At 37.4% G+C, this 25,628-nt stretch overlaps 1 protein-coding gene across 1 annotated transcript in view; it reads left to right on the top strand.

Moving 5' to 3' along the window:
* Positions 1-25,628, top strand: part of sertad2 (SERTA domain containing 2) — a 46,869-nt gene that overhangs the window by 1,056 nt on the left and 20,185 nt on the right. The window lies entirely within an intron of this gene.

Raw genomic sequence — 25,628 nt, 5'->3', positions numbered from 1 at the left:
CCATCCATCCATCCATCCATCCATCCATCAATCCATCTTTTTAAAACTTGATTCTGGGAAATAAGAGAATCTTTTACTCTGAAAGGCAAAGAAGCCATGATTTCGGACCTGAAAAAGAAAACTGTCTGCTGTGCTTTGAAGCTGAGGAGAAGAGCAGAGGATTACTGACACAGTGCTGCTGCAGCCGCCTGTATTATGTAAGGGATTCATCCTAAAGCTCAGACTGTCTCCTGATGCTAAATGCTCTTCCTGACTTTTTGCCTCAGATGAACATATTTGTGTGTGGTGTTTTTGTAAACAGCACATCAGAGTCGTTTCTGCTCTAACTTTCCCATAATCATGCCAGAAGCCCTGTCCATTTTCAGGAGGGAACATCAACTGTGGGGATCACAGCTGTCTGATATCTGTGTTTGAATATATGGAGCTGCTTTTATAGTGATTGAACTATTGTTTGTGTCATACATCTCTGTGTTGGCCCTATGATGGACTGCAGACCCATTAGGTAGGCCTGTTGACTGCCGGGGATACAGACGGACACAAATGAACCTTTGTCAGTGGGATTACAGGAGCACCCTTGCTTCTAATTTTGCCGATAATCCAGATTAAGGTGTCGCAGGTCTTGCCTACCTCCTGCTCACAGCTCTGGTAGATGGAAACAGCAGCCCTGTACATTACTCTCTTCATTCCAGGACGCAGCTATATCATTGTCACGTATTTAAAAACAACCCATCCATGATTTTTATACAGAGGCAAAAAAATTTTTTGTGAGAATATCAACTATACAACACTTACTGTATCTTCTAGTGATTTTGTTATTTCTTTAAATTGATTAGAGTCAGGTATTTTCATGACCTCCTGTGACGTCATCTGAGTTATAAACGACGTGACAAATAATTCAATTCAGTTTATTTATATAGCGCCAATTCACAACACATGTCCTCTCAAGGCACTTTCTAGTTCAGCAGATCATCCGGTCAAATTGATTTAAAGTTTTCTATCTAAGGAAAATCAATTGATGGCATCAACTCATTGACTCCAATGCAATCCCTCACACTACGCATGCTGGTAGCGACAGTGGAGAGGAAAAACTCCCTTTTAACAGGAAGAAACCTCCAGCAGAACCAGGCGCAGGGTGAGCGGCCATCTGCTGAGGCTGACTGGGGTTCAAGGAGACAGAAGCAGAGATACAAAAAGCAGCTGTAAAATCCAGCCCCGTCTATACATATAGGCCTGTTTGCCTTCAAAGTAGGATAGACAATAGACCATACCATTTAACAGACCCTTTCTGGTGATTTCACAACAAACTTTAAATAAAAATTCAGTCATTCTTTGCTAAATTTGCAGAGACTTGCAATTTTATTCCACAAACTTGAGCGGCAGTCTTTTTACGCCCTTTAAGCCCGGCATACACTGTGCGATATTTTCAATCGTTGCACGCAGCTACAGCTCAAACTGTGCGACGAAACCGCAGGGTTCAAAAGTTCGCAGCTCATGATACATGTGCTCACAGTGTGTGGTCCGACACTGTAATTCAATCTACTTGCTCACACTGCACGTCCAAAAATCACACGTCAGACTGAGCACTGAGAGATCCCTCATCAATCTGGGAGAAGAAGAAGAACTCTCTTTTTTGCACATGCACAGTGCTTGAGGTTCTGGTAAATTGGCTCATAGACGCTCGTAGCTCTGCTTCAACAGCAGGATTTACCCACGAACCCCTTACGATGGCCGACTGAATTTAAAACATTTTTGAGAGGCTGATCACCCCTCGTTACTGCCTGTATACTTCCCAACGCACGATGAAGCTGAAACTCGGTCCAATCGAAAAATTCTCGCAAGACCAGAGAATCAGCCCCCGAAAAGGGGAAAAAAATCGTACAGTGTATGCCCCGTGTTAGACAGATAGTTGGCTATAAAATACGAGCAATCCTCTTAGCCCCTTGCTTTATGTCAGTTCTGTCTTCCCAGCTTTGCGTCTTTAAAGTTAAGCTTGCAATATTGAAGCATGTGTGGTGCGGATTGCCACATTTACTGTATAGTATTATAAGTAATACCTTCAAGTCAGTTCCCCAAAGGGATACAACAAACAGGCTGAAAAGCAAGGATCCAGAGCCATGAAATCAATGTAAAAAAGGAGAATGTTGCAGCAAAAATAGTCATAAAGAGAGAAAATCAGAACAAAAAGAGGTAATGATTAAAGTAAGACAGATCCATGTTGATCATCGTATGTTACGAAACTCTGCAAGAAAAATCCCATTCACCAAACTAGCTTTTATCTATGATTAGACCACCAGTTACCACTTTCAAAACATCTGGAAATCTGACAAGGCTGAAGAAAAACCTAAAGTATAACGTATGAGACGAAGGAGAAGGGAGGTAAAATGAATCTCCAAAGATCGCTGCTGGAGGACTACAGCATACATTTTGTGTTTACGGGGTCTCCAGGATACCCTTAGATATTATCTACATGCCAGACATGGAAAGACACCCTTCTGTCCTACCATAGCAAAGGTAAGAATCTGTAGGTTAAGTCAGATACTGAGCCTTTCATGTTTTTTGTAACAAATAATTCAGTGAGGTCTACTGTGCAACAAAAGCGGATTTTATGATGCTGTGGGTCTGGTTGCTTTCAAGAAAAAATGGTTACCCAGACAGTTTTAGACATCTCCCATGGCCATCTCAGTCCCCAGATCTCAATCCCATTGAAGGACAAAAAGATGGTTGGCGAGCTATCCATAAGAAACATACCTGTGAAGATTCTTGGTCATCTTTGTCATGGCTGCTACAGCATTAAATCAAAGACATCTGGAATTTGGCTGAAGTGTAAACCTCCCAGATGTAATATAGACTCCCAAATCAGTGTCCAATGGTATTCATAAAAAAAAAAAAAAAAATAATAAAAAGAGTGAAAGTCTAGGGACCTTTGTGCTGTAAGAGAGGTGATCCTGGTTTCTGATGTGTTGGGTATAGAGAAAATATTCTCTCAAAGTCCTTAAAAAGGCAATGTTGAAGTGTACTATTTTACAAAAGGTTCTACAACATGAAATGCAAGGATTTGGTAGTAAATAAATGAGCACATTCTTATCGAGCGTTTAGATGAAAAAGAAAGTATTTAATTTTAGCGAGATGGGTCATGATCAAAAGAACAAGATCCTGCGTTCAGAATGATTGGACTTATTCTAAGGGGTGAGGAGCTCCATGAACAGGGTAGCTTGAAGTAAACTTGGTGCTTCTAAGTGTTGAAAAGGGTCAGAAAGATGATTTTGGTATCTAATCACGATTCCTCATAAGAGCTTCACTTTTGAGGCTTTCTGGGCCCTGCACCAATCAGAAGAACCTGGACTAGACCCAGAACTTGCAGGCAGGATGATATACTTCATCTGACTTGGGAAGGCCTTAGAATATGTTAAGGATGCCACCATACGAAGGGATTCTGGGTTTCCCTGCTAAGATTACCCCACAATCAGATAAGTGGATGGAAACTCTTAACAAGAAGTTTCTCCTCTGAATAAATTCACCCAGATTTATTCAGACTGTTATCCACTTCTCAGGGATTTGCAATTGATGTATGAGTCGACTTTCTCTTAAAGCTTTCTGCCAACTTTTATGACGGGTGCTGATATGTAGGGAGGGTTTAGTAAGTCCTTGAATGCAACAGGGGGAAATTTCTGTTTTTTTGGAGCTCTGTTCATAAGACAGGTCCTGTATTTCTTCTCGACTCTCTGTCTGTTATGGTCCTTCCTCTTTTAATGCACTTGGCTTTCAATGTGGAGAATTAGACCAAGAACGAAAGGGAGACAGTTGAACTATAAATAGACAGTGGGAGAGTGGTTGTGATGATAGTATCGGAACACAGTAATCCCTCCGTATGAAGCCGCTGTTATTTCACCGTTTTCTGCCAGCAGGCAGTTATTCCTTCAGCTTCTCCTGCACAGTAAGCATTGTTACCTGCTGGACCTGAGCTCCTGACCTTCTGCTCAGTCTCTCAACATGCGGAAGCTCATTAACACGGACCTACAGGTCAGGGGAGCCGGTCTTTTCTGGTCCAAAGAGTGTTTGGGTTAATCTCTTTAAAACTGTAGTGTGAAAGGGGCTGGAGGGTCAAATATCACACTGTTTTCACTTTTAATCCTATCAGCAACAACAAAATATTGTCATTACTTTCCACAATCGATTTAATTATAGCTAGAATTTGGTGTACAACACCCAGTTCTCCTTAAATACAGTTGTATTTCATTTAGATTTGATTAGTTTTTTCCTGTTTCGCGGTTTAAAGCGGAACCACTTCCTTGGTTGTGTGTAGCTTGTATGGCTGCTGTCAAATGTTTGGTCTATATACAAGAGAACTGCATTGGTAGCAGGTTTACAAAGTGATTTAAAGACTTAAAAAAAGATATTTAACACCTTTTCTGATTAATCTTCTAATGCAATAAAAAACAGAAGGAGAAACTTGATCATTATTTTCTGCAAAGGCACGTGGCCACATGTTTACTGTTTTTGGGGTTTTGTGGGTCTGCCATGATTTAATAGTACATAGGTTTTATCATGAAGGACTAAATTGGTATTTTGATCCTATTTTTTTTTTTATAAACAAATGAAATTCAGTATTTCTAAATTTTTATTTATTTTATTCTAAATTTCTAAGATTTACCATTGGATCTTCAGTTTAAATTGTGATTATGCCAGATATGAAAGGGTCAAGACGGAATAAGATATTCAGAAAGGTATTGAAATCAGCTGATTTGAGCCCAGTTTCTCCAAGCATGCACAATGTATGCATCCAATCAGAGTTATTTCTTCTATTGCCCAGGAGATCTAAAGGAAATCATGTTTTTAGTCAAATCATCACCATGGAACGCTGGAGGCCCACGCTCAAACTTAGCTTCACTTCCATTAGATTTCATGTGTTGATTTTCATTTTCTAAATGAACTAAACTTAATGTAAAAAAGATACACTCTATACCATTTCAGTTGTGATGTACATAAACTTCTATCAAATATAGCCTAATTTATTACTGTTTTTAAAACTGCAACAGCTTCGTCAGGGCTTGAACACTTTTAGTTTGTTGTTTGATTTGAAATAAAAACAACAAAACAGTGGTGCTGTGGGCCTCCCTGTTTGAATTCATAACACCACCACTCATAGATTTGTATTTCAATATGGGAATCTGCAGGATGGTTGTTTATTCTTTCTTAAAATAATGAGTTGTTTTTTTATCCAACATTGGTCTGGAGGAGGACTGGGGGAGGGGGCGAGGGGGCCCAGCAGGAAAGGTTTAACTCCTGACTTTCTCCTTTACCCTCATGATGTTTAGATAAACCCTTTATCAAAGAGAAATCCATTGCCAATTTTTAATTTACACCTTTCCAAGCAGTCTTTTGAGTCTCTATGTAAGATATTAAATAGATGCCATGAAAGAATCATTGGGTATTATTTTATTTACAGATAAATCAGCATGTAATTCAGGGAAAATGAGTTTTTAGAAGGCATTGTAAAATATGTAAAGGTATTTTTTGTTGTGAACGGCATAGATCAGATAAAACAGATGATGCATTACAGTAGTCTGACTCAAATGACACAAATTTGTAAATATTTTTCTATAGATCTGTAAGGGAAACCACCTATCATTACCCGGACATGTTTCTTTAAAAGAGAAACACAAAGTTAAGCCTTAAATGGAATCAAATATTTCCCTTAGACTATTTTTTTTGTATTTAGCGCACCGGTCAGTCTCTATCTTGGTGACATTTGTTGAAAGAAGTTGAGTCAGTGACTGATCAAAGTTAGACTTTGTCACTTATTGATGGGATTTAAGAAACATACATCTGAATTTCCATATAGATTTGATAGATTTCAGAAAAGAGTGAATGAAACAAACTCATTGAAGGATGTAAAAAGAGAACTATAAGAAACCTACAATAGAACCTTGAGGAACCCCACAGGGTAACAGACAGATACCTGTATTATAGAAACATAAGTGGTTTAGTATATGCTCTAAAAATGCATACTTTCATAGTTTTTGGAAAGAGTGCGCTAAGTAAGCTGTTAGTCAAAGGATTGGTATGCAGTTCATCGATCTGAGACATGAATTTTGCATAATTTATGACCAATAATTTATATTCCATTTTGTTAGATCGTCAGTCTGTAGAATTACGTCATATTATGCAGAAAAAACCTCTCAGGCATGAAAACTGGTTTCAATATTTGTTTAGAAGTTAATGAGAAATTGCTCATCCTTTGCTCTCTGTAGTATTTTATCCACATGTGGTTAAAGCACACTAAGTGTCCAGTGTTAAGGGAAATATTGTTCTGCGTTAGAGATCCTGTCTAGACAAGACATAACAAGTTTGGAACTAAGGCCCATTAACTGAGTTTACAAACATGCTCGTGTGCAGAAACATCTATGGAGTCGTGGGATCAGATGTCGATTAAAGCAGCGTTCATAGATGATAGAGAAGCCAAAGGAAAACCTGCAGCATTAATAATGGATGATGCATAGATGGATGTACATTAAGTCATTCACACATTAAGTCATGAGGAATCTTTGAGAGGCTATCATGTTAGCTCCCACTCTGCAGTGACTCAGTGCTGCGCTACCTGTGTAGTACTCTGTTACATCATGTACTCTGTTGGAATACCCCCTCCCACACACTTCTCCTAGCAGACACTGAGCATGTGCTCTGCAGTTCCTTCCATAACGGTGCACCTCCACTCATGTTATCACTATCAGTTTCTGGTGATGAGGAACTGGTGAGTCTAACAAACAGCGAAAAATGATGCATGTTAGTAGGAGGTTTTAAGAGGAACTTCCATTGGCAGTATGTTTCTCTGTATTGTATGCATGTTTATTTAAATACATGCAAAAGTTTGAATCCACACCGGAAACCTTGGAAAAGCCACTCCAGGAATGTCATGTCAGGCTGTTAATGCGGGGCTGTACGCTTAGCTTTTTATCACGAGCACTAGTATTCCCAAATGAAAAAAATTAGGAGTGCTTAAGAAAAATTAGATGCGCTCTTAGGTTTCTTAAATAAGACCCCTTTTAAAAAAATAAATAAAATTAACCTGTATAATTTATGTTTCGTGAGGCTGTGTTTATTCAAATGGGGATTTCCAGTCCCAAATTCAGAATTGACCACCTGGTTCTGCCCTTTGCAATATAAGTTATTTCTCAAAATCAAGGCAAGGAACAGTTGGAACCAATCTGATTTGAACTATTAACCTTTTAAGCAGTGTCATTAAAACTCATCAGAGCACTAAATGCTGGAGGCATGTTATGTTTGTCAATATCTCCCATTAAAAATTTAAATAAAGACTGCATATCTTCATCTAAATAATAATCTATCAGGGTTTACCTTAACCTTGGTAATAAGGCGATTGCACTTATTTTCCTGTAAGACCAGTAACAATGATGCCATATCAATTAGTATTTTCTAAGATTTGTTTTTCCCTCTGATAAATAACTTGCATATCGGACTAAATGATGTTAACAGAGATGATGTTTAGACTTCATAGGTCTGTGCCTTGTGGGTTATGCTGCTATAACCCGCAGGGTTACACCTCAGTCACATAGAGGTGAGAGCGCAGGACTGCTGCAGAAGACTCATTTCACAGCTGATCACTTCAAGACTTAATTGTTTTTGAGGTCTTCAAAGGACCCGGCCTACATGGCAGGGTTCTCACCAGTATTTGTTATGAGCACAGCAAGGGGTAATGATGCAATGACATAATTTGAATATTATAGCTACATAAACATTAGCAAGAGAGAAAGAGGTTGAAAATAGTCCAAATACATTTAAAACTCAACATAAAAAACATTTTTTGTGTTCCAGAAGGTTATTTTTACCTGAACTGCAACTCAAATCAATTTTATCTTATCAAAATCAACTTAAAGGCAGTTAAGTACAGTAGGGTAAGGCACACAGTGGAAGAAGTTGTGTATGAATTAAATGCAGGGAGTAGGGATACACGATATAATCGGCCCTCTATCGGTATCGGCCTGTATCGGCCTTAAAACTGAATATTGGACATCGGCCACCCCACCGATATTTAACCCGATATTTGATCAGCTTCTGAGTTTCTAAAGTCTAAAAAAAATAAAAAAATACTACTTCTTCTTCTTCCTCAAAAACTTATTTTTTACAGACTTAAAAACTTCTAAAGACGAGGGAAAAAATATTGATACATTAAAATATCACAATATCTTCATATGCTGATATATCGCCATTTAAAAACACCATATCAATCTCTTTTACTAATGAAATATTGCTATATGTCATCGTTATGCTACGAAATCCCCTGAAAATTCACGACATTTTGCCATATTTTTAATTGTTGATATATTGACGCAGTATCGATCTATTTTACTAACAAAATCTCACAAGAATTTGCAAAATATCACGAGAGTTTGTAACAGAACGATGAAATTTCACGAGATTCTGAAAGTAAAATAGATCGATACCGCGTTTTTAAAAATATTTGATATCAGCATATGAAAATATATTTGAGTTTATTATTTTTCAAAGTGTCAGAAATGGATAACAAAACTGCTATTTTCAATGACTACTTATTTTTGTCCAGCTTTAACATCGGTATCGATATCGGTTATCGGCTACATGAGTTTTAAAATATCGGCATATCGGATATCGGCCAAAATCCCAATATCGTGCATCGCTAGCAGGGAGGATCTATTTTAGTGGGACGGGTTCAAAGAAAAAAAAAATCACGAAAAATATTATTTTTACATCCAACTTTTTAATTCAGGGAGCATCAGTCTAGCTTTGTACATGTGGCTCTTGTTTAATGGGGAAACACTAGAGTTGCTTTTCTCCCTCTGGCTGCAGAAACGGGCTGCAGCTGCAGCTGCAGTGTTTTGGAGGGAAGGGAGGGGCTCGCTCACTCACTGCTGGTTGAAGACACTAAACTCAGAGCTATAGGTGCATTTGTTGTCACCAAAGTCTCAAACCCGCCTTATATTGTCACTCAAGCTCCTGCTGTGACGGATTCTCCTCACCAGTTTGCTATCTAATAACTTAACAGAATTCATGCCTAAAGAAGTCTATTGAGATAGACTAAGATAGATTGAGTGTAAGTGCCCCCTTGGGTCACAATATATGATGGGTCACACTGTAAGGCAACAGTGACATCTCGTAACCGGTTCCCTGAGTAATTTCCACACACAAATTTTACCGTTTGACTTTTTTAGAAATGTCTTCCCTTTCTTAAAATATGAATGATATCTCATTTAAATCAAGCATGACTTATTTCAGGAGTAAAATGTGAATAATAGGGGGGAAATCTTTACTCACACTTGTGCCCATATCTTTTTTTCTTACTCGAATAAATTTTTAGGCGACGATGTGAGTAAAACTGTACATCCCTGTTTTATTGTAACATAAAGCCAGCTGTGATGTATGTTTAGGATCATTTTCCAGTTTAAAGACCTGATTGTTTCCAAGTTTGAGCTATCTAGCGTTTGATCTCATTTAGATGCAATAGCCAGTACTGCTAGTAGTGAAACACCTCTGCACCATAATGCTGTCATATCTCCCTAAAAGTCCTTTGATTGATCAATGTGGACAGCTACAAACATCAGCCTTGATAAAATGTGCTGGTATTTCTATACAAATAATTACAAGGAACACATTTTACCACATGTCAAAGGTATATGACCTAAAATGTTTAGGTTCTAAAACTGAAAGTATGATAATGAATAAAAGTGTGTTCAAAGTCCATGTTTATGAGAGAGTACTCTCACTTTCTGTTCCTCTTAGAGCAGTGGAACTTTCTTAGCAGTAAGTATTGCTTTGGCAGCCGTATGTTTCTCACATTAAAACAAAACCTCAGCCAAACATAATTGTTAAAAGAGTGAGAGAGAGCTAACATTATGACCTAATGATTATATACTTTGTTATACACTGCTGTGTCAGTTTGGCGGCCATTCAAAATGCTGATATCTGTGTCAGTGGTGAGATTATTGTTTGGGTTCTTCAACTGAATGATGATGTGTGCAGCATAATGATTGAGGCTGTTTCTGGTAACAGAGCATCATACCCTGAGCCCGGAGCTACGGTAGCAAAGTTACAGGGGCTTGATTAGTTCATGAATACACCTCCACTTTTTTTGTGGGGATTTAATAAAGATAATTATCTGTCAAAATAGTTTAAGCTTGGATTGATGGAACTGAGTTTACAATGAGCTTTATTCAATTTACAGAGTCTGGAAAAAGTATTCATACTCTTGATTTAGATTGTATCCTGCACAGTTTCATACTTAGTGTATTTTATTGGGACTTGACCAACATAAAGTAGGCAATCTATCATAATCATCAAATTATAAAAACAATACATCATCTTGCTTTTAGGAAACAAACAGAAATCAGAATCAGAAATACTTTAATGATCCCAGGGGAAAATTTTCTTTGTTACACGCTCCAGGGATACAAACAACATATTTATATGTATACAACGATCCCCACTAAAAATATTAATATATACATATGTAACTCTCTGTATATGTATTTATATATATTTACATATCTTAAAGAGCTAATAGCAATATGCAAAAGAGAGCAAAAAATGAATAAATGTCAATAATTGTCAAAAGCAGGTGTGTTGTGTGTTTTTATTCAGGCCCCTGTTTACTCTAATTGAAGTAATTTGCAAAAGTCCCAATATCTGCAATTCAACCTCAGTATAAAAGCAGATTTTCAGCAAAGGGTTTTTAGCAAACATAAGGGAGGAAAAATCATGACCGCTCTACTAGAGTGACAAACAGGAACAAGAACAGTAACCATAAATGCAGCTTATTAAATCTGGAAAAAACCTCAAGAGGTCCTGTTTTGAGTTTTCAGCAAACACTCTATGGGACAACCGTGAGGAAGAAGGTTTTCTAATCAAATAGAATCAAAACTTGACCTATATGCAAACTGCTGTGTGGCATAAAACTATGCCTTAACATTACGCTGTTGCAGCATGTCAATGATGAAACACGGTGGTGGCACCATGCTATTTATTAGCAGGTACGTTGCTAGATCTATGAACAGGGCAATTCTGGATAGAAATCATAAAAACACAATTTTCTGCAGGACTGTGAACCTAAAGGTGCAGTCAGAAAAAAAAATACCTTTGCTATAGCTAGAATATGTGTTCATAGATCCTCTCATTCTAATATGACTCAAGCTTTAAAAAGAAAGAAAAAAAAAACATTGGGTAAACATTCTCCAATCTCCAGATGTGCAAGCAGACTTGAAGTTAATCGTGTGTCTAAAAAGTATGCAAAGTGTGGGCTAAATCCAAAAGTGCACTAAATATTTCAGATCTGATTTGTTAAAAAAGGAAATGCCTCTTTTCAGTTGGCAAAATCAGAAGCACCAAAAAATATTTTACAAAGTGTTTCTGTAAGATTAAAGATAGTCACAAGAATCAAGGAGTGTGAATACTTCAGCAAAGACTATGCAATTAGTCCACATGACAATGATGGCAATGAATCATTTTTTTTTTTTATATAACACACCTTAGAAATGAGCAGAGGTCTCATTTTATAAGGGAATGATCTGTTCCCAACTGAGGATAGGTGCGAGAACATCATGAGCTAAATAAAGAGCATATTCATCCATGTTTCTGCAAGTGCAGCTTTACAGATTCAAAAACAAGCTTTGTTTTGCTGCATGGTCGCACTTTCCTGGACACGTGAACATCCGTGAACCACTAATACAAATTGTGCATTTTCTGCAGGCTTTGTGCTCTGGCTCCTTTTTTTTTTTTTTTCTCTTCACAGACCAACACATGTTCATATGTCTTTATTGTACGCAGGGAGAGAAGTGCGGACAAAGGGCCGGGTGTCTGGAAAAGGTGCTGGGAGGGGTGAATGATGGGATGGGGGACTGATGTAAATTTGGAAGGGCAAAGGTGGGGGTACGGGTATGTACATCTGTGAGTGTGTGTATGCATCTGCATATCTGTCTACGAATGACTGAGAGCATGCAGAAACTCATCTGCTTGTCAACCCGTCTATGTGTGTGTGTGCAGTTTAACTACCGGTAGCCTTCTATGTGTGTGTGTGTGTGTGCTCTTTTGTTTTGCTGTGAGTTGCTGGGTGATGGGACCAGCTGGGAGGGCTGAAGCCATTCACTTCCCTTCTGCTGCCCTGAAGACAGCCAGCAGGGTGGGAGGGAGTAAAGGGGGGGAGGCAGGACAGAGGGGGTCGAGGGATTCAACCAGAGGAGAATGACACAAAGTATCTTTTGGGGGATGTTTATGCATCGTCCAAATGAGACATATAAAAGCAGCAGAGTGCAGTCAGAGAAAACAGAGGAGTTTTGACCACAGCTAGGAGTGAATGAAGAGATTCATGAGGGAAGGCAGGGGGAGGGAAAGTGTGTCAGACTGAATCGTGATAGAGCAGCGGAGCTGACTCAGCCAGTCTGGCCTGGTGTAGGAGGGCAGCAGCAAGAGAGGAAGTAGCTCAGTACTTTCTATGGAGTAGGCAAAGACTTGTTAGAGATTATGGCTATGTGCTTACCTGAAGTAAAACATACCAGTTTTTTAAAGAAAAGCGTAAAAATATAGTGTAATGATGATTTAATTGTGTCAAAAATTAAATTACTCTAATCCTTGTAAACATTTAAAGTGGTATGCTTAAAAAAAAGGATATTATTGGAATGAATGGCATGAATGCGAAAATGGAATAGATTAATGTTGAAGAAATAAATCTGGATTCAGATCCATCCAGCTCATATGAACAAAATCAGTCTTAGTATCAGTTTTTATGGTCAAGAAAATGTCTCACAGATCAAAGAATCAAACAATCTGTAAGAAGTTTAGAAAAAATAGCTCAAAATTTACTATTCCATGTGTTACAGTTTTATTCTTGTCTAACGTTTTATTAACATTTGCTATGTTTGTTTTTATTTTCGGCCAACGTAAGAAAAAGAGCTTTAGGATAGGAGTTTTAATCAAATTATTTAAGATTTTGTACTAGAATGCCGTAAACACTCCTTAAAATGTAAATTAGCTCCTCATTGTGGCAGATATGGAGCTCAGCTAAGGGTTAGCCAGACACTTTCAGAGGTATACTTATTTTCTAATTGGGTACCAAAAATACTGCCTAATTTTTTTAATGGTTCTTGATAATATTATTAACTCTTTATTAGTCATGCAACCTAAAAACAACTCATGATCAACTTAATTTACCACTGCAAGATAAGACTCTTCAAGGTAAATATAGGCAAAAACCATCATATATCATAATAAAAGCTCATAGTTAAATGATATTATGGCTGATAAAAAAATGGCATAAATTTGTTACTTAAAAAAATTAATTAGAACTTTCAATACCGTAGTTTATTTTCCTTAAACAAATACCTCATAATTAGAATTAAAAGATGGTGCTTTCAGCCAGCAGCTGGCTAATTTGCAGAAAAACGGTCTATTCAGGAGAACAGTCAGTTAAATCAATAGACAGCGTATAAAATCTAAAATAATTTCATGTGTGGGGTAAAGGTATATTGGTGATTCCAAGCCAGCCAGGTCTGAAGGTAATGTTACAAACAAAAAGTAGTTAAAGACAAACATTTACATTGACGAAAGAAGATACTATAAGGTTTCAGGATGTTAAACTACCAAGTTTTCTTCAGAAAATATGAATATCCCGCTGAAAGCAAAGAGACAAGTGAGGGGAAACAGGATTTTCGAGTGTACAGAACAAATGTTTGGCCCCAGGAAAAGAAAAATGTAACTAAAACTGTCATTGATATTTTAAAAGAAATAGCCCAAGTAGGTCAAATGAATTACATGTTATTTACATATTCAATTTATACATAAAATGTTTGCATTTTTGTCCACTTTGTTGCTTTTTGCACTACTGCAATGTTATTTGGTTTCAGACAATCCTTCTAGCTTTATGGTTTTATGTCAAATTTCATCACCAAACATTTCGCTTAGCATCTGATGATGTCAAAAATTCTATAAGCATGGGTTAAACTATGACTAAGAAACCTTTTTGATCTAAACTACTTCCATGCCCACAGCTTCTCCAGCACATGTATAAATGATAAATCGATGCATTTGGATTTTTGTCTACTTTCACACAGTGAGTTCCTAACAGCTGCAGGATTTGCGTTTTTTTTTTTTGTTCAGTCACACCAGACTCCAAAGTTCTTCTGTCCCAACACTGATCATTTTATTTCAGATCAGGTTTTTTGTGCAGTTTTTCATTTTGGAGTCCCTTTAGCCTTGCATATATAAAGCGTTAAAAAAGCATGACAAGGTTAGGTTCTGTAGGCTGCACCTTTATCCTGCTACAGAAAAGGAGGGAATCACCATAGCAACCAGTAATTAAATTAGCTCCATATATTTGTCAGCAGAAGTTGAAGGAGTTTTGTGCTTGTTATCGGTTATAGCTGCTTTTTCTGAAATGTGTCTTATTATTTTTTTCTGTTTCTATATGACTCTACATAGTGCAGGTGTCCCCACTACTTTTAGATTGAAACAGTGATTTTAGAAGTTACTTATAGCACAGGAAACATCGGCGTAATGACTCAGTTGCGGTAATCTGCTAATTGAAAAGATAGATGTATTGTGAAAAAGAAAGCTCCAAAAAGGATTTTAAATTAGGCCTAAATTACTACTGACTTACTTCTAACCTGTTGATTTTTTTTCTGTTTTCTGGCTTGTCTTTTATTTAGCATTTGTAATGCACTATGCATTGAAAAAGTACAAACTAGTGGTGTTGTGACTCACATGAGCAGTAGGCTTGGAAAGAGTTTCCTTGAATTTTGAAAAACTTCAGAAAAGAGGGGCAAATAAGCAGTTAATCTCTAGAGTTGAATCGCGGCCCCCGCTTCCTTGTGCTCCATGACTTTTGAGTTGGCTCGCTTTCTGTTGAAGATTAATGACCTTCCTGTTTTGGCCTACAGTGTCTCTCTGCAGTATGCTGTGCACCTTGGCCTGACTTATGCAGTAGAAAAAAATCACCCTAAAACTGCAGAATTTATGGCTGAAGGCAAGACATCAAAAGTATGTGTGGGTGAGAGTCTGTAACAGGGGATAACTTAACACATTTACTATTACTACTGCTCTTAATGTTTGCTGCTAGTATTACTTTTGTTACTAGTATTTTCTTTACAACTGTACCGAAACCATTCAAGGCAGAGCTAAACATTTATGTTGAGTTTTTCTCTTTCTGCAGGGCACAAAGCGATCTATTTTTTATGTGCAGCATAGCTTATGGTGACTGGTTGGACTGGAATGTGTCTCATCAACCAGTTTTTCTAATGTCTGCACACATACACTATGTATGCTGTAAATCTTTTATGCCTAAAAACCGCAAAGCAGAACACAAAATTCTGTCCCTAACATTGTTATTATACCGTAATGCATGCACTGAAAGTTACCACTTCATAGAAAACGTTTTCTTTTTTCAAACAAAATAATTCATGATCTAGCATTTTTTTACATAAGCTCTAGCTTGATTTTAGATTTGCCCATTGATTAATCGGTTTAGCAATTCGTCTGGGAGGTTTACTTTTATGAAACAATAAAGAAGGTAAAGAGGACAGAAACTGAGCAACGGAGAGAAAGAGAAAGAAAACAACAACTTCTTTCCTGTAAGTCACCTGACCCAGTAGGCGTCTTACCCGTCATGAATAAACACATCTCCCTCCCTTTCTGTGTCTCTCTGTTTGGCTTTTGCTCTCATTTTCTTAGGCAAGACTTAGGTCATAATCTTCAAAGGTTAAAAAGTTTGCATGGAGCACCCTTTCTCATTTATGTTTGGGGTTTCCTTGTATCCTTAAATTTATTTGCACAGAAGACACAATAATTATACAAGTGTTATGTATACAGAGGCGCAGAAGACAAGTCAAAAAGCATATACATTATTAAACTAGACTTTATTTTCTCAACACTTACAAAATATTTTAGATGTATCATTTCAGATGTTTTATAATAGCAGATTCCACTCACATGACAGACTTCTTTACTATTAGGAAGAAGAATGCCATTAATTGGGGATTATGGCGTGAAATAAGATACAGCATTGTATATAAAACTTTACTCAATGCAGTTGTCAGAGGCTTACATGCAAGCCAAGTTATTCTCACAGTAATAAAAGCCTTCAGGTTTCTAAAGCCATTACTGGCTGAAATCCTATTGTGTAGAGTTTGGCTGTTATCCCATGCATGCATTGGTTTACTCCAGTTTAATCCTACAGTCAGTGCATCACAAATTTCTATTTGTTTATGTTGGGGTGGAGTTGAGACTGACAAGTGTTTAAGTAAAAGCTTGTTTGTTGTACGCTATGTGTTAGTCCTGTGATGGACTGTTGACATGTCCAAGGTATGTTTATGCATTTAGCAGATGCGTTTATCCAAAGAGACTTATAAAGTAGACACAATTTTACAGTCATCATCAATATGATCTCTCAATATAAGATCTCTAGAGGGAAATCCCTAATCAGAATCAGTGGAGACAGCAAAGAAAGAGAGGGAAGTGCAGAAAGAGTAGTAGAGGGGTAGTGTTATGGGTAAGAGAGACTCTTTTTATATTGTCTGTTGTATTTTTTATCTTTAACGGCATCTTGCTTTAACTCTTTGTACAAGTGTATAAGCTACTGGAACCAGAATTTCCCAAAAGGTTTAATCCCAATGGATACATAAAGTTGAGTCTAAGTCTAAATCTGAGTTAGAATAAGAGATACTCTTCAAAGAAGTTGGTCTTTAAGAGTTTCCTAAAGATGGAAAGGGACGCTGCTGTTCTTGTAGTGCTTGGTAGGTCATTCCACCATCTTGGAACAACCCATGAAAACAGTCTGGATTGTCTTAAATGTATTGTAGGCACTGCTAGACAACAATCCATTGATGACCAGAAAGGTATATCCTGTTCATTGAAAACAACCTCCATCTTTGCTGTATCTGGAAGTGTGAGGTTTCCTCCCAAATTCTATGTATTAATAGTTGTTTTTTTGATGTATTGGCTTGGCTATTTGATGATTTGGTGACCAGTTGAAGATATATCTTGCCTCTTGCCCAGTAACCACTCAACCAGGATTATAATCCCCAACTTTTCCTTATGTAGTTGTGTTAGGGCTTCACAATGGTACAGTTCTGAGCATCGTGTTGCAGAATTTGTTGCGCATGTGTGTAGGATTTGCATGGTAATGCAGGTTTTTTCCCCTTGAGTCCATACATCAAAGTTCCAACTTGCTCTAAGGAAGAGTTAGAGTTAGTGTCCTAAATAGTACATGTAAGCTCTCTGATGGACTGATTACCCATTGGAGATGAACCCTGCCTCTTCCTTGCCCAAAATTACCTCCTGCTTTGCAATATTTAGTTGTGTAAGTGCTGGGCCGTGGGGTGGTTTTTAGAACAGATGTCATACTGCAGAAAGCAATGTTCAAAAAGTTCCCACTTAGTTTGCATAATATCCTGATTCATGCTTGGGTTCTCTCCAGGTACTCTGCTTAGACAGTGTTGTTTTCACATGATGGTTGCTTGTCTCATTTCTTGCATTTGATCGCCCTGTAATGGCCTTGTGTTCTGTCCTGTAAAGGCAGTATGCCCTGCCTCTTGTTCACTGATAACTGACCCAATCCCTAAATAGAATCAAGCATGTCATGCCATATAATGACATAGGAAACAAGGGCTTGCTTGGTTTCTGTAGGGTACTTCAGTCTTTCAGACGTTTTCACAATAATGTGTGAGATCCTTAGATCAGGGATAGCGGGATGGGCTACAAAACTGGTAAAGCATCAAAAAGATAATCAAACTGACTTGTTCAGCATTTGTGTAGAAATATCTGCAGAACCATACTTAAAAGTATGACCAGGTTTGGCTAGGTTCTTTTCTATGGCCTATTTTGCTGAGGAGGATCTAAAGGATGCTTAGAGGACAAGGACCTCATGAATTCTTTTGGTTTAATGGCAACATGATTTTATTTCCCTGCTGTCAAGGCTAAAACTGGTTCTTGGTACCATCGGGATTCTCTTTATATCTTTGCACTATAGCATGGTGTCCTGTCTTCCATCTCCTGAGATAAGACAATGCCCATTCATCTATAGTAACTGAAAAAATTTTCAGAAGACTTCCCTCTGCAACAAATTAAAGAATTTAACCCACAGCAACGTGTTGCCCCGCTTCACTGTCTAGAACTTGAACATTTCTGATCTCACACTGGTCCATTTGAGCAGATAATTGTGAGCAGTTGGTTCCATGGCATTGTTTCGATAACAGTCTATCAAGGTTGTAACGGAGCCTGAAGCAACCCTCTGGTGCCGGTTATCTCAACTGAGAGAGATATATTGTGACATTAGGTCATGCTGCCTTTTAGGATTAAAATTTAATCTTCAGTATGTTTTTAGATAACAAACCTGTAGGGATGGATCACTAAAGGCACTATTTACACTGATATCCACTTAAATGCAGTGTTCATTTCGAATCTTTATTTTGACAAATTATAAAAAAGAATTATATTAGAACACAGCCTACACCTATGTTCAAATGTAAAATATGGACCTTTTATTTTCTGTAATTTTTCTCATCATAGTCCATATTAATTAACCTTTCTATAGTTCAGTCCTGCAGAACTCCATCTCTACTTTGAAGGTTTCACAGGTTTGTTTGTTGTAGTGAATGAAAAGTAGAATGACAAACATTGTAAAACAACAGATCATTCCGTTAGTAAGTTGTAGAGAACTTTATATCATGGTGAGGTTAGGTTTCATGATATAAACATCTCAAAGAGCTTTGTTTAATCCATCACTAATAAGTTACACTCCATCTAAGCTGACAGGTTAAGTAATAAAAGCAATAATCAGAGAGGCAGCCAGAAGGCTTGTGGTAATGCTGGAGAAGCTGGGGAGATCTGGTGCTAAGACCTTAGAATCAGTCAACAGGACAACTTTTAGTCCTGGTCCAGAGGATTAAGGCCCCATCCGGTTTGAGTGTATATGGCAATCTTCTCCCATTACTAAGAGGTGGCCCTAAAACAGACTACACAGTTACTACTTGTTGCTCCTTCATCATCAGCAATGGTTAGACCTTTTTCTCTCCTCTGCATTCAGGCCCAATCCCAAACCGACCCCTAAACACTAACCCTGAGCACTAACCCTCCATTTGCTCGTTGAGGCGGAGGATCCGCCACATTAAGTGCTGTCCCAAACCACGTAGTGGGTAGGGCGAGTGGAGAGTTCAGCCCTTACATAGCGATTCTGCATCAGTTGTAGGCTGTCTGGAATTCGGCAGCAGGTGTACAGTGACCTGGTGGCGTAGGAAACACGTTCTGCCAAATGTAAATTCCGCTGGTTTGCTGCATCTTCGTCACACTGAGAGAAAATCACAAGTTACTATATGAAAAGAAAAACGGAATTAATTCCAAAATGGAAGGTCCTCTTTGAAATAGTTTTATCTGAACGTATACATTTGTTATAAGAAGGGGGCAAATGTTTAATTTTATGTACAGCCTCGCATATGGGGCGTCACTGCGTTGCCATAGTAACGACTGCTTTCTTTTTCCATTGGAGGGAAGAAGCCATTCTCGTTTATACCCCTCTCCACCTTCAATCACCTTCCACAGCTGCGAGGGAGTTGCACTTATTAGTTAAGGGTTAGTGCTTAGGGGTGGTTTTGGATTCAGCCTCGATGTATGCAGCCTACTTCTTCCTTCCTTTTTCTATCCTCTTTTACATTGTTGAAGAGCTATTGCACCACCCATTGGTGTGGCATGAGTGTTGCATTGCCTGTTACAACTCTGTCAGTTTCAGACACTTTCATCTTTATTAAGTTTTTCCAACCTCTCACTTTTTCCTGGTCTGTCAGTGATATTTTTTTGTTGACCCCTCAGCGATTACTGTGAGACTCACTATTTCCATAGAAAAAGATAGGAGTAACAACCATTTACCTAGGGCTACAATTGAATCATTTAGATCAAATTCAATTCATATGTTGAAATGGCTCATAGTCCAACTTATGAATAGTAAAAACTTTCAGTCTTCAGATGCTTGCAGGTCTAACTTAAGCAAAAGATAGCTCTACAAAATATTGACTCAAGAGTAGCTGAATAGAAATACTAGGCGAACTTTTGATGTGCACAATATTTCATGTTTTTACATTATATTGAAAGAAAGATGGTGCATGTAGGCTATGTTTGTTTAGGAGTAAAAATTTGGAGCAGACACCAACATTCTCTGAATTTCTTTGTTTTTGCCTTTGTGCATATTTCTATCAGAAATATTTGATGTTATTGGAAGCAAAGAGCAGTTAATTGGTTATTTTTCTACCATGTGACTGAGGCAACAGCTGCACATGGGACAGACGGCAAAAAGATGGACACCAATAAACAGACTTGTAGAGAGACAAAGGGAGAGAATAGGAGGAGGTAGGGACAAAGGGAGACAGAGAGAGAATGGGAAAGAAAGCAGCTGGGTGTTTTTGGCTGGAGCCTTTCCCCTCCCTGCCTCTGCTCTCTGGCCCCATACCCCTCCTCTTCCTCTCCATGTTGGCCCTGTGTGCCACGCCCTAGTCCAAACGTGTTAATATTCCCATCACACACATGTGGATGTCTCTCTGTTTTAACTTTCATAGTTTACCAAAAAAAAACAGGTTGAATTATTTTCTAATTAAGTAGAATGCAGTTCCTTTCAGACTCATTTCATATTTGTCCAATTTCCATTTTGTACAATCCAGTCATATCTTCTGAATCAGATCAATTTACATCAAGTTTAGTTCAGGCCCTGTTTACACAACATTTTAAGGTCAAAAGGGAAAAGTTTTGTTGCGTTTCTTCAGACAGTGGCACACGTTTTCTCTCACAATTGGAGAAGGGATTCTAATGTAAATGTTTGAAAACCTCCCTTTCTATGTTGTCATATGAACAGAAAATATGGATTCTCAGACTCATTCTATGCCAACCACTAAAAAAGTTTGATGTCACCCTCTACAAGCACAAGGTAACAATGGAAAGGAAAAGCACTGTTTGAACAGGCAGAAACCTCCGTAGCTTCTTCCTGTTTGATCAACCAACCAGAAGTTAAGAAGATGGGAAGGAGTAACATAAAAACACATGAAAGCTCTGAGGCAGGGATCTACTTTCTACTGGAAATAATAACAAAGGAGTAACTGACTCCAGCATCAAGATCTTCTGCATAGGAGTACTTTTGCACACATTTAAACAAAAAGACAGTTATAATTCTTATGTTGTCCAGATGTTATCTTAAGAAAAAGGCAAATATGGTCAGTAAAATGTATTATTATGTATGTATACACTCATTCGAGTGTATACATACATAATTCCGCCGGGGCATTCTTAAATGATACAATTAAAGCAGCGCTACGCATGGATCCTGTCCTGGAGTGTAACTGCTGAACTTCTTTGGTTCTGTGAGGGAAACTTTATTTTTAAAAGCTTGCATCTTCTCAGTTTGTGCATTTTAATTTGAAGCAAATCTGTCTGATCATCACTTCCATTTATACACCCATCGATGATCTGCAGATGCCGTCCAAATCAGACCATCGCTCACACAGATTTGTAAGACTAGTAAGACAAATTCAGAAACCTTATCAGGAATGAACTGTGTTCGGTGGGATATGTCTGTCCGCATGCATTAATAGATCTTGATTATCTAAAAAAAGAAAAAACGAACCAACTTGTTGCCACTGTGAATATAAATGGAACCAGAATGGTGGATGATCTAATTCGGATCTACTACAGTCCAGCACATTACCACCAAAAGGTGCAACATAGTGATGGTGGAAAGCAGCATGTAGCTTCATGCTCTGAACGATGAGTGAGAGTGGTTGCCTCACCGTGAGTCAGGATCACACTCATAGTTTTATGCTAAGGAGAAGGGAGATTAGGACAAACGAAAACGGTGGCATTATTTCCAACATCTTTGGAGAAACGAGAAAGAATGTGTGGTCAAATGTGGCTGCTGCTCTGAGCAGGAACTAAAAGAAGAGCAAGGAATAAATAAGATAGACAGAGGCAGAGAGAGAGGGCTAGAAGGAGGGAGGGAATCTGTCAGCGCTGCTCTCCAGTTGGTGTTGCTATGGCCCTGCCCTCCCTGCTCACTGAGCCATTTCCTGTTTTTGACCTGAAATCTTTATTTAGAGCCATCCCTTCTCTCTGCTCGGCATTCATGAGTCAACTCAGAGTCCAAAGAGATGAACGCAGACCTAAAATCAGATGAGCATTCACTCAAAAAAAAATATAAAAAAATGTAAATGCAACCCCAAGTTAGGCTGGTTTAGCTAAAGCTAAACAGTTTACTTATTAAAGATACTCACATATTCCCAACTCTGTTGTTTGAAATAACTTCATATTCCTGTCTGGCTCTGGTCATAAATTTTACAATTTAATTGGACTAAAATGAAATGACATATTTTATCACCCCTCACTGGATAATAAACACCTGGAAAAAAGTAATTTTAAACCGCTTTTTGCCTTATTACTATCAAATAATTTAAATAAGCAATAAAAAAAAACAGTGGATTACTCTTTTCAAAATGTTTATGCTTACAATATTGTTTCCATAATTATGAAGCTTAGGTTTTTGTGCTTCACATGCAGGAAACAGCTGCTAATCTTAGTAGCTAAACGAATAGTTTTATGGATTACCCATTACTCAAACGTGAGAGGATAAATTACAGAAAAGAACCCCAGTGTCTAGCAATCTCCAGGACCAAATCATAATGTCACCCTATGCAAAGCTTGTTCAGCATTTGCAGTAGGGGGTGTAAACCTGTTTGGAATATGGGAGGGAGGAAACTTTTTGGCAAAAAGAGTCGAAAAGACACCACTTAATCCCAAGAGGAACATCATGAACAGATTGAAGTTCTGCTGCAGGGACAAGGAAGGAGAGCAGAAGAGTGGTGCTCAGTTATCTTATCAGATAAATCTTTCTGCTGATTGCTTGGTAAAGTAAAAAAAAAAACAACTAAAAAAAACACCTGTCCGAAGAAGAAGAATGAGCCGCCATCAGTCCATGGATTAAACAATTATGAATCCTGAAAGCAACCATTTGGTGCATTAATTTCCCCCCCAAAGTAACGGTTTTTAAACCAAATATTCATCAAGAACGGTGTTATGAAAATAGTGGGATCAGAACCTATAGGGGAACTTCTACCAAGAGTCCAGAAAAAATCCATGGCTTATCTGGGGATATTTCAGCTAGCGGTACCAAATATTTTGGACTCATGGCCACAAAACTGCCCTGAAGGTAACTGCATTGAGAAGCTGTGGGCAGTTCTAAAAAAAAGAGACCAGAAAATATGATCATTCCCAAGATCTGTTAATATTAGGAGGCCAGATGAGATTTGGTTATAAAGAACCTCACCACTGTGAACATCTTGTTAGAGAAGCTGTTTGAACACATTAGCATGCTGTTATTTGTCCTTGACCATACATTAGAAACATAAAAAATCTGAATCTAATGCACTAAACACTAGGTACTCTCAAATATCTGAACATTTAATTAGACGATAATTGTATCATTTCAAATTATCAATTTTATGATATCTTATTAGATTATATAGGTATTAATACAAAATGTGGCAAAGTGGATCTTAAATTATTTTTTTTATAGGAAATCTTCCATTTAATGGTCTTTCTTATGTAACTCTTAAATTCCCAGTCATTAGCTTGCAGCACAACGACCAAGAGCCATGTTATTTAGCTGCTCCCACTCAGCCGCAGCATAGCAACAAAAAGATCCTTTTAGGTATTTCAGATCTATATTGTCACACAAATTCCAATATACTGTCATTTTTAAAATTTCAGGGTTAAATTGTATCATTAAACATCTATATTGATATGCTTCGATTACCTAATTTTTGCAAATTCACACCACTATCACCTCCAAAAATGTTTCCAAAAGTGCTCAGCCATTAAGTAAAAAATCTTTAAAGATTATCTGATCAATTAAAATATGCACTGCTACAAAAAAATGCATGTTCTTTTGAACATTCCCTCTGTTATTCTTTTAAGTATTTCAAGTTTTTTTGAATAATTAAAAAAGAAAACAAAACCTGGTGAGCAAAAAACAAACCTACAAATCAAAAAATGTGTGGTTTCTATGGCGATTTTAGCCATTTCTATGGGGAGCCCACAGCACTACTGTTTTCATCAGACAGCTGGACAGAGACACAGGCCAAAATTAAACCCCAAGTAAACCGTGCAAAGACTATGTTGTATTGAAATCATAATTTGCTGATGAACCTTCTGATGCCCAAAAATGTTTTAAAGTTGCTTTTACATAAAGACATTAACGGCTCAATTCATCTGTCCGTCACAGTTTTGAAAGGAAAATCATTGAAGCTAAAATATATAAAAAGGAAATAAGTGAGAATTTTTTTTTATCTGCCCCCTGTGGTCACTATACACATAACTGTAACTCCAAAAGTGGAGCATTTGACAAAAATATGTACTGTATGAACTAAAGAGTTGCATATTACATCCCTCATGAAGGGCCAAAGGTGCCACTACTAGTTAAATATATTAACAATAAATTAACAATAGAATTTTAATTAACTTCTTAAATAATAATAATACTAAAAAAAACTAACCCTAATTAGTCAGTGATTTATAAAATACAGAGATAAAGATGGAAATCCTGAAAATTTTAAATTATTATAGCTATATCTTTTCAAGGATTAGTTTGTGTAATAATTTGTAAGTTACTTTTTTTCTTAATCCAACAAAGGCTTCTTCTAAAAAGAAAATATACTTTATTAAGTGTTTCATTGCTTAGTTACGTTGGAATACATGTTTTAATATTAAAATAATTAAGGATAACTGTGAAATATTAGCTAGTAATATTAATAAAGTATGCATTTCTGATTCATTTCTCTAGGTAATCAGGCATGTTATAAATAATGGAATTTAAGACATTTGTCTGTAGATAACTCTTATCTGGTAAATAACATTAACATTGTCTTGTTATAATATATAATAGCATCATTTTAATTATTTTTTTCTGTTTATCACATTATTAATAATAATAAATTAGAGTTTTTTTTCATTACTTTTTAAAATTTTTATTAATTTATTAATTCGATACTGATTATCATCGACCAGTAGAGCTGCACCTACAAAATGAGAAAAATAGATGCGTCTGAGTTTGTCACTGTGAACGTGCGTGTCAGTGAACACACATTTGAAAATGGGCGGAGCCAAAACCCTCTCTCTCGCTCTCTGAGCAGCTGCTCGGTTTCAGCTGCTCCTGCTGCTTTCAATGAATCCCCGTAAATTTCCTTTGCCTACCTAGATTTATAAATCCTATCAGAACCGAATCAAAATAAAGTATTTTAAAGGATCCGAATTGTTGTTTGAGTGAAACTAAACACTATTTAAATGAACTAGTGACAAATGAGTTGCTGTTTGTCCGTTTTTTTCTTTGATTGTGTATTCACCAAAGAAACTAAAACCAAACGCCTCAAAATAGATCGCATTTCTGTTTTATTTCAATTCAGTGTTATATATAGTTATTAATTATCATACGTCTTAAGAATCGTTGAATAGGTGATGTTTGATCGCTTATAAGTACGTCGGAATTAAAACAGAGCGCCTGTTTCCCGGTGAATCCGACAGGCCTTGAAGGCAGCGGCGTTCCAGTGAACGGAGGCTGTTTTCTCCTC

This window comes from Cyprinodon variegatus, unplaced genomic scaffold (genome assembly GCF_000732505.1).
Source record: "Cyprinodon variegatus isolate N-32 unplaced genomic scaffold, C_variegatus-1.0 Scaffold40, whole genome shotgun sequence".
NCBI classification, from domain to species: Eukaryota; Metazoa; Chordata; class Actinopteri; order Cyprinodontiformes; family Cyprinodontidae; genus Cyprinodon; species Cyprinodon variegatus.
This window is presented reverse-complemented; position numbering and strand designations above follow the sequence as displayed.